Source organism: Quercus lobata, chromosome 6 (genome assembly GCF_001633185.2).
Source record: "Quercus lobata isolate SW786 chromosome 6, ValleyOak3.0 Primary Assembly, whole genome shotgun sequence".
In the NCBI taxonomy this organism is placed as follows: Eukaryota; Viridiplantae; Streptophyta; class Magnoliopsida; order Fagales; family Fagaceae; genus Quercus; species Quercus lobata.
The window spans coordinates 18,447,820-18,457,474 of NC_044909.1; the positions used below are offsets into that span (position 1 = coordinate 18,447,820).

At 38.9% G+C, this 9,655-nt stretch overlaps 1 non-coding gene across 1 annotated transcript; it reads left to right on the plus strand.

Annotated features, from left to right (window-relative positions):
• The first annotated feature begins 3,635 nt into the window (after positions 1-3,635).
• Positions 3,636-3,707, plus strand: TRNAN-GUU. Its single transcript has one exon. It is a non-coding gene; the product is annotated as a tRNA-Asn (tRNA).
• Positions 3,708-9,655: the final 5,948 nt, after the last annotated feature.

Sequence of the window (9,655 nt, forward strand, 5' to 3'; positions counted from 1 at the left end):
ATAGATAGTAGGTTGCTTCCAAGCTCAAATCATTTGAAACTGAATTGCTACTTTTTTCTTGTTATTGATAGAGTGGTATTCTCCGCCCCTGTCAAGTAAAGTAGAGGGAGAGAACTGGAAGAGAGAAGGAAAAAGAGCAAAGGATTTACAAGTCTAATGGGAGAAGAATGGCTGACACGTTGACTGCCTTCGAGACTCTATAAAATCTAATCCAAGCGGTCTAACCCCCGGGGCGGACCCCAACCGAAAGGCGCTAGACGGACTAACGGCAAGCGAGATAAAGAAAGCAGCTGGCCCTATGTGTAAAACTTTGCCGCGGGAGAGTCTTTCTCCAATGATAATAAAGAAAGTTTTTGGGCAAGACAAGAAAGGAACTCGCACCCTTTGACACCAAGGGATAAGAGCTGATTGCTGGCGATGACTTGGTGAAGGGAATCTATGAGAGACGGTTCTCGAACCGGGTTCCGACCGAATAGAACGCGGAGCCAACGAGTTCAGTCGAACAGCGTAACGAGTCTAAGGGTGGGATCAAGCTTGAAAGGAATGGGCGGGCGTAGGCTTAATAGTGAACGCGGACCCCCCTGCTTATAGATATGAGATCAATGACTTAAAAGACAGATGCCGAGATAAACTGCTAGACTTCTTTATTGCGTTGCGAAGAGAAATCGAAGACGAAGATTTGCTGACGCAGTGCGGGCAATGGATGAAAAGACAGAGAAAAGAACAACAACCCATCGGAAGGGCATACCTCAAGAGCACCAATCTCCCCCAGTAAACATCTATCTGCACGAAGCCGACCTATAGATAGAAAGAAAAATGCAGGAAAGGAAAATGAAATATGAAATAAAAAAGATGCTTTGGGAGTGTGAGATACGCGGACGGGGAGTACGCAGCCGAACAACCGCTTTTTGGAACCCTAGTTTTGGAGTTTTCCCCAACCTATAACCTATACCAACCTAAGAAAAAGGGGCTTACGTTTTTTCAGCTGCATCGCACTGCCGTATAAACAATGGATCCGCTGGGTTGGATGAGCCACCTTCTCTGGAAAGGAATAGTGAAAAGCCATGTCACTTGGAACGGAACTGGTTGCCTTATTTACTTTTAGTAAGACCACTTTGGTAAGCTAAATTCTATTATATGGGCATGGTTGCTTACAAGACAAAAGCTAGCTTCTAGATGTTCTTTGCCTGAACATATAGAAGAAGCAACCTTTTGGCCTCTGTACCAGTAGTGGAGTGGCTTGCTACTTTCAATTAGAAAAGTAAAATGGAGCAAGGCAAGGGAGAAGGAAGCTGTCCCCTCTTCTCTGATAACCCGCCGCCGGTCATATAGAGTGCTCCGCCCGCCACCGCATATGTAGAAAAAGAGGGAGCAGGGAAGGAAGAACAACCGTTTGACTTTAGCACATGAGGTGGGGGCTTTGGCTAGGTAACATAATGGAAATGTATTGGACTGCAAATCCTGGAATGACGGTTTGACCCCGTCCTTGGCCTCGGGGGATGGCGAGCAGCACGGAACTTTAATGAATCAAATGGCATAAGCATAAGGGGGCTTTCCTTTGTTAGAAATCCACAGACAACATTCTGGAACTTCCAAACCAAAAAAATGCAACATGAGAAGGAGCTTTTTACGTTATGCTTCAATAGAATGAATTCGGTAAGGGTAGAATACGCCCCATGGTCGATTGAAGGTCCTGTGCCACTTGAACTCAAATCTATCTTACCTTCCATCCATCTTTGTCCAGCCAGCTCATAACAAAATGTTAGACCAATCTCACAGGACTAACACAACCGAATTGGTTGAGGAAAAGGAAACCCCAGCGGCCAAGCACTCCCGCCCCCAAAAGCGGAGACCGAAAAACCGCCGGGTTGTCGAGGACACGTCTGAAGAGGAGGCAGGCGCCCCCTAAGTTTACCGCCCTACCCACTAATGGACTATGAGGGGGGCGAGCGAACGGGAACCGACCGAGAACCCGAACCACTTGACGGACGGACCCCTTCATACTCGATTCATTAGGGTCGGGGATGAATGGAACCAATCAGAAGTGCAAATCGCACAAGTGAAGCCGGGAAACGGACCACAGCGCAACGACTAGGACTCGTGTCGGAAAAGTTTTGAGCGTGAGCTACCACTCATGCAGCGGCAAGGACCCGCAACTCTCGAAAGGGTCCACTAACCGCCCGAATCACTGTAGCAAACCCCCCCTTTACTCTATGGATAGCGCTTATCCTCTTTCAATCAACAAAATGAAAAATGGGGGAGAAATGAAATAAATAAAAGAAAGAGAGAAAGAGGCCTTTATTGAAGAGGCTTTGCACCTAAAATAGGACTAATGAAGATCCAGAAGAACGGGTCTGGGCTTTCAAAAAGATGAAGATGCAAAGGGTAAAGAGAAAGTCTTTTGAACAACCAACCTGACATAAGGATTCTAGCTCGCCCACTTAGAGCGGATGGAGATTCTCGGACGGGGAAAAGCGGCACTCGACATCTATTAAACAACACCAAGAACAAAGCCATACCATGCCCTCGGGAGAAACTAGTGATGATTGCCATGAATGCTGCCCTCTCAACATGGTGCCCCATTCAGTAGAGGGGCGTGAAAACGCCGTGGAAACTTTGACCGAATGAATAGGGATCAATTGATAGACATTTTTATTGAGAAAGAGAATCCAGGATGAACGCTTTTTTCGTTCGCTATGCGCTGACTGGATGTGTACTCGCGTGATCGATTGATGGACAGGGGAATTGTGCGAATGACGAGACTAACCTAATAACCTAAAGTAAAGGCTCTCCCCTCTCTTGGTGGCGAATCTTGATTGACTGACACTAGGAATCGATTCGGAGAAACAAGAAGCATGGCATGAGATATGCAACGGAAATTTTTCCGATAGCGAATTACTTGACTCAATGGATGGAGGGGGGGCCCTCCAACTCAAGCACGAAATCAATGTTGAGTCAACAATCACCAAGAGGGGCACCACCAAGCGAGATCGAGACCAGCCCCTTGTATAGGGTTCCAAACCTGCGCTTCTTCAAATATCCCATAAAAAAAGGTAAGGGCTTCAAAGCTTGACTAAGAAGCGCGAAACTTGACTTTGAGAAAGAAGCGCCTTATATTCTAATATTAGTAAAGGCGCCTTAGCCTATCTAAACGTAAGGGGCCTTTTCTTGCTCGTTAGCGCTTTAGAAAGATTGCAGGGCGCTAGCTTACTAATAAGAAAGGGCTTTTTCAGCTTGATTGGAATCGATTTCTATGATTGAATAGCAGAAGTGCTACTTAGTAGTAGAAACTCGGATAGACAGACAGAGAGGGGACTCTCTCATACCTGCTAACTCCTAGGAGGAGAAGTAGGTCCTTTGTTTTTGGCAGGAATAGTTCCAGCCTTTGTTGCCCTTCGGTAGAGTGAGTCTACTTAGCGAATTGGCAGGACGCAGGGATCGATTGATCAATATGAATCTCGAGAGTAGATGGTTGACCGCCGCCCCCTTGTCCTGGGGGCTCTCCGGCCGGGGAGGGGCTTGCTATCGTAACCTTTTCTCCCGGTGTATGTGAAAAATAAAGAGTGACGAACCCATTTTTGTTCGGTCATAGGTTGGTTCCAAAGAACGAGAGTCGACTTCCTTAAGTCCGTTGTTCCTCAGTAGCTCAGTGGTAGAGCGGTCGGCTGTTAACTGACTGGTCATAGGTTCAAATCCTACTTAGGGAGATTTTTGAGTTATCGCTTTTCTGACCTACTAGCGAGCCCTGCCCTTCTCCTTAGTTTCTAAACTAGCAGAATCGTGGGACATAAAAAGTGGGAAGTTGATTGTCGGTTTTTATTCCTCACTCTCGTATAGGTGAACTTGGTTTGTTTAATTCTTAGGGAGAAGAAGGATCCACTGGGAATGAATGGGAAGACTGGAGTAGTATCTTTATTAGCCGGAAGGAAGGTCTCCATTCATTTCATTCATTCAGTGCCTGCGGTGAGGCGCGACCCACAACAAACAAAGGGGGAAAGCTTGCTTGCTGTAGCCCTATTTTTGTAGACTAGGCTTGGTAAGCGTAAGCTATTTAAGTAGGCTTGAGAAGGGTAGGCTCGCAGCTTCGCCAGAAGCGACTAGTCGCCTCCTTTCCTTCGCCGAAAGATGCTTATTAGCCAGAAGTGACGAAGGGGGGGGGGGCTGGGGAAGGCCGACGGCTACATGAGGGGGAAGTTGCCGTAGAAGCTTTGCCCCTTGCTTTACAGAGATTGTTATGAACTGACTAAATTACTAGATTCTCCCGGAACGCTGGCTAAGCTAATAAATAGTATTAGTTCTCTTCAATCAAATCAATAAGCTTTTTGATTGATTCAGGGCACCGCCCTCCTTCTTAGAACCCATTGAGGGGAAAGGAGATAGATCAGAAGCAAAAATAAATAAATGAATGAACTTTGAAAACTGAAGAGTTAAGTTTAAACGTGTGAAGATAAAGCATTCTTGGAAATTAGAGGTAAGTGTCAGGTGACTAGGACAGTCTTGTGATGTGGGGGAGAAAAAAAGAAAACAAAATGGGAAGAGCTATCAATTAGGCCTGCCTGTGAAGCATAAAAAAAAAAATGTGTGAAAGAAAATTAATTGAAGGTGATAAAAACGAGGGAAGGAGCAATTAGATATAGGAATATATATATATATATATTTATATATATATTAATAATAATAATAATAATAACTAGTCACTAACCCGTGCGATGCACGGGATAGTTAAACAAAATTTATACACATTCACTTTTATTGGTACAATAATTTGAAAATAATTCTAACTAATACCCAAATGTAAGAGACGCATTGACTTACTATTTAAAGTAGCCTTCTGAAGAATTTACACATATTGTGTAACTGAGCCTTAATTTCTCACCAACAACAATAAAAACATGGAAATTCAAAACATGGAAAGAAAATAAAAATTACAACAATTAATTCCATTATCTTTCATGCTATACTTTGTAATTGTACGGAATTAAGTCAACTCAATTTAAGTAGTTGTAATAAAATTGGCTTCTACTATTCTCTATTCTATAGAGATTTGAACATATTGGATTTCTCAAACAATTACCGGTATTGCAATAAAATGATTTATTATTGAAAATAAGAAACAAAGAAAATATGTCTATAGTTTAAGAAACACAATATAATAAAATTAAAGAGATAAAATTTTCGGAGAACAAAATATTATAGATAATTTTAAAAATAGATTATACACTTAAAAGGGTTAGTAATTTATAGCACTTACCCCCCACTATTAGTATACAGACACCAAGTGGGGTCGTCATAACCCTTTAAAAGAACCTTCCCCAATTGGACCCTATAAAAAAAAAAAAAAATCCCAATTAACAAAATTGATCCAAAAGGGTCTAAAAAGCACACAAAATTAATTCAAAAAACAAAAATATGAGACAAAGTAATTACTTTCCGCTGCCAATGAAATCGTCTTTTGTATTGCTGTTCCAAACTGCAACACTTATCTCTCTAAGGCCTTCAAACACAAACTTCTCTTGGAATACCGGAGTATTATGACCATCTATACACATACACACACAAAACAAAATCAGCATAACTCACTATAACTCTATAGAAGCCTCAAAAATATAAAGAGAAATTAAAGGGGTTGAATTTGATATTTACGTTTGGAGAGGGAGAGTTTGCAGAAACTGTGACTTTATATTTCTTAACTTGAGAGAGGGGTAAGGTGGCTAGGGTTTTGAGGGTAAGGTTGCTAGGGTTTTGAGGTGTTATAATGTTTTTATTTTTATTTTTTATTTTTTAAATATTGTGCTGACGTGGAAAATTGTGATGCTAGCAGAGGTTTCGATTTTATATATATATATATAGATAATAAAAGATACTAAAAATAGTGGAAGAGAACAAAAACTAAAAAAAGTGGTAAGAAATGTTGGCAGGTATACCTTGGCTTGTACATGTGCAACAACTTCAGATTTGAGTAAAAAAGAGATCTAGAATTTTCCTTATAATTTTTTTTTATATGTCTAGTCAATTAAACAAAAATTCACATTTATTGTTAGTTATATATATATATATATATATATATATATAAAATATATAAAATAGCGGTAAACCCGAAATGGTATACCGGTATTGACTGATAACCGAAATATATCGTATCGGTAGCTAAATCAGTACACCCTCCGATATGGTATTGACTCCCTTGATAAAAACTCCTCTCTAATGGATCCCACGTAATTAGTTTAAAAAAGAGAAACGCAAAATTATAGAAATTTTCTTCAAACTAGGGGTCTGTTTAGAATCCGCTTATTTTACTGAAATTGAAAGCTTTTTGCTGAAAGTATTGTAAATAAAGGTAAAAGTTAGCTAAAATAGTACAGTGAGACCCATGAATAGTACCAAAAAAAGCAATGGAACCCATGAATAGTAACAAAAATAAGTTAAATAGTAAAATAACAGGCACTAGGAAGTAGGAACCAACTAGAACAGAAATTTGGAAAATTTTAAAAAGAAAAATGAAAGATAACGTGAGCAGCAGGATTCAAACTTGCGTGGGCAGAGCCCACATGATTTCTAGTCATGCTTGATAACCACTCCAGTAGGGTTGTGTAGCCAACCCACCAACCCGCCAAAACCGACCCGACCCGACCCACCAGGTTGGGTCGGTTTTTAGGGCTTGGTGGGTTGGGTTGGGTTAGGTTATAAAATTTTTTTTGATAGCGGATTAGGTTGGATTTGGGTCATAAAATTCTAAACCCTTCAAACCCAACCCAATCCACCCATATATTTAATATATATATTTAAAATATATTATATAATTAATAAAATTTTTAAAATAACTAGCTTTTCCTATCTTATATAAAAGCCAATTAGTTCACACAAACCCTAGTAAAATTACTATTGTTATTTAGTCATTAGTGTTGTTTGCCTTTAAGGAATTATATTGATACTAATCTTAGGTTTTTTTAATATATTTATATTTATATTTTTTTCTACTCAATTTAATAATAATAATAAAAAATTAGTCCAACCTATGAGTTCAACCCGACTCAACCCAACCCATGTGGGTTGGACTTATGTGATAGGTTGGGTTGGGTTGGATTTTTTTTGACCCACCATGGTGGGTTGGGTCAAAAAATTCCTTTAACCCAACCCAACCCGACCCATGCACACCCCTACACTCCGGCATGTCCACTTCATGCCAGTTAGTACATCAAATCATATTTAACAGAAATTGGAAACGTATTAGCTATTAATCTCTCATTTGCTGTCTGATATATGATATAGTTTTCATAATAACCTTTTCTTGTCACTCAAAAAAAAAAAAAAATGTTATCCAGCCATTTCTTTATGTGTCTTTTCCATTTTCAATTTAGATTATCTATATTAGGGAGAAATTACACTTTACTATCTTAAGTTATACATCAGATTATACTTTGCACCCTAAACTATTCGAACACATACTTTGCACCCTAAAATATCACACTTATCGTACTTTGCACCCCAGTGTTACTTTTGCTGTTATTTTTAACAGAATTTTACTACACCTGACAAACACATGCATTTTACTTAGGTGGAACAAACTTAAAAGACTAAAACACCCTTCTAGTATTTATTATTATTATTATTATTTTTTGGTGTTTTTGTCAAACTTCTCATAAGTAGTATTACTTGCGTGTCACCCTTTAGTTACTGGTTCCACCACAAACTAACAAATAGGTAGTAGGAATAGTCACTCACTAGCTCTCCACCACATACTGATAAACACTAAATTACCCATGTGCACAAAACGCCCATTTCAGAGTGTTGATTAAACAATACCCATATGCAAATCACCCAGGAAAGTAGAATGAAAAGCTAATCTTGAAGCTAAATATTTTGGTTCATTGTTATCATCCACAGCTCTGAAGTATCATCAACTATTTGCGAAAACATCATCTCAGCACAGAAAAATACTCTAATTGATCTCAAATCTCAACCTCCAAAGCAACGACAAGGTCTTTTCTTAAATTCATCTTTGCTCTTGGCTTGCAATATGTAATGGAGAGAGATAGGTAAGCTTAGAAATTAGTAATGAGTGATGAATAGGGAAATAATTGAGGAGGGATGGTGTCGTGGTGGTGGAGAGATAGCAAAGGGATGGTGGAGTAGTGGTGGAGCAGAAGCAATTTCCGAATTAGGAATTTAGGGTTTACAAGAATTTGAATTTGGGGAAGATGCCAGCATGCATGACACAAGGAGAGAGATGTGGAAAAAATTGGCTTTTGTTTTAATTGATTTTGAAGAAGGGTGTTTCAATCTTTTAAGTTTGTTCCACCTAAGCAAAATGCATGTGTTTTTCACGTGCAGTAGTGTTTCGTTAAAAATAACAACAAAATAACACCGGGGTGCAAAGTGTGATAGTTTAGGGTGCAAAGTATAATTTAATGTATAATTTAGGGTGGTAAAGTGTAATTTCTCCCTATATTAGTCTTCATTCTAGCTTCTTACCATTCTAGTGGCAAATCAAATTCAAAATAATAGTATGTCATTTTGATGATAGGAACCATGGTTTTAAGAACTAAAACGGTCAAAAAACCGAAAAAGAGACTGGTTCCTTATTTTTACTAATTCTTGATCAATGTTTTCTTATTTTGATTGATTTTTTACTAGTTTTCCCGATTTAAGACTCCTTATAGTTGTTAATAAAGCTCTTATCTGCCTAGTAAATATCCTATGTGGGAGTCATTAGACACCTACACAACACACACTTAGACAATATACAAATCAAATCGTATTGTCCTTGAGCCCACACTGGGGTACCAGACCAGTTTTGTTACATATATACCATATGTAACGACCCAAGGAAAAACCCTAATTACATTTGTGCTATACCTCTACAGATTTAGTCACAATTGCAGCTCCTTATGGTTATTAATAAAGCTTAGGTGTACCCAATAAATGCCTGATGTGGGACTCATCACACACCCATATAACACACACTTAGACAATATCCAAATTAGATTTGGGGCATCACACTAAGAGCCAAAAGGCTCTTGCCTTTTGACCCTTTAGGAGAATCATATTTGGCATTGGCATAGAGTAATATAGTAAGGAAAGTTTACATCGTTTACTATTTTGGTTTAAAGAAATGCTTTTGAAAGAGTATTCAGAACATAAACTCCCTATAAATGCTTCTTTTTTTCTCTAGTTTTCAACCATAAATTACCTATGCTTTTAGAGTTTTCTCTTCTTGTTTCCATAGTTTTGATCCCTTTTAATCCAATATGCCCAAACTATGGTGTTGATGTGAGAGACCACGGCCCTGGCCCAAACCTAAAGAATGTTTTGGCATAACTCACACGAATAAGTGGAGTCATGTTATTGCCTCTCAAGAGAGTGTACAGCTACTACAGATGTTATCAAGCCCCCTAGATTAAGGGTTTACTTGGAGTTGCAACTTATTTAATTGGAAAAACAAGAAAATCAAATTAAAAAGTGCAACGTTCTTATTGATAAATTGAAAATGTACATTTCTTTGATAATAACTAGAAAATTACGTGGCTTTGGTCCTAGATACAATCTAAAACAAAAATCCAAAGTTTCAATTCCTAGTTACAATATAAAAAATAGAATATTACAAGAAAAATCATAATCTACTAACCCTAGATCTAAGTTTAAAGGCTAGGTTGCA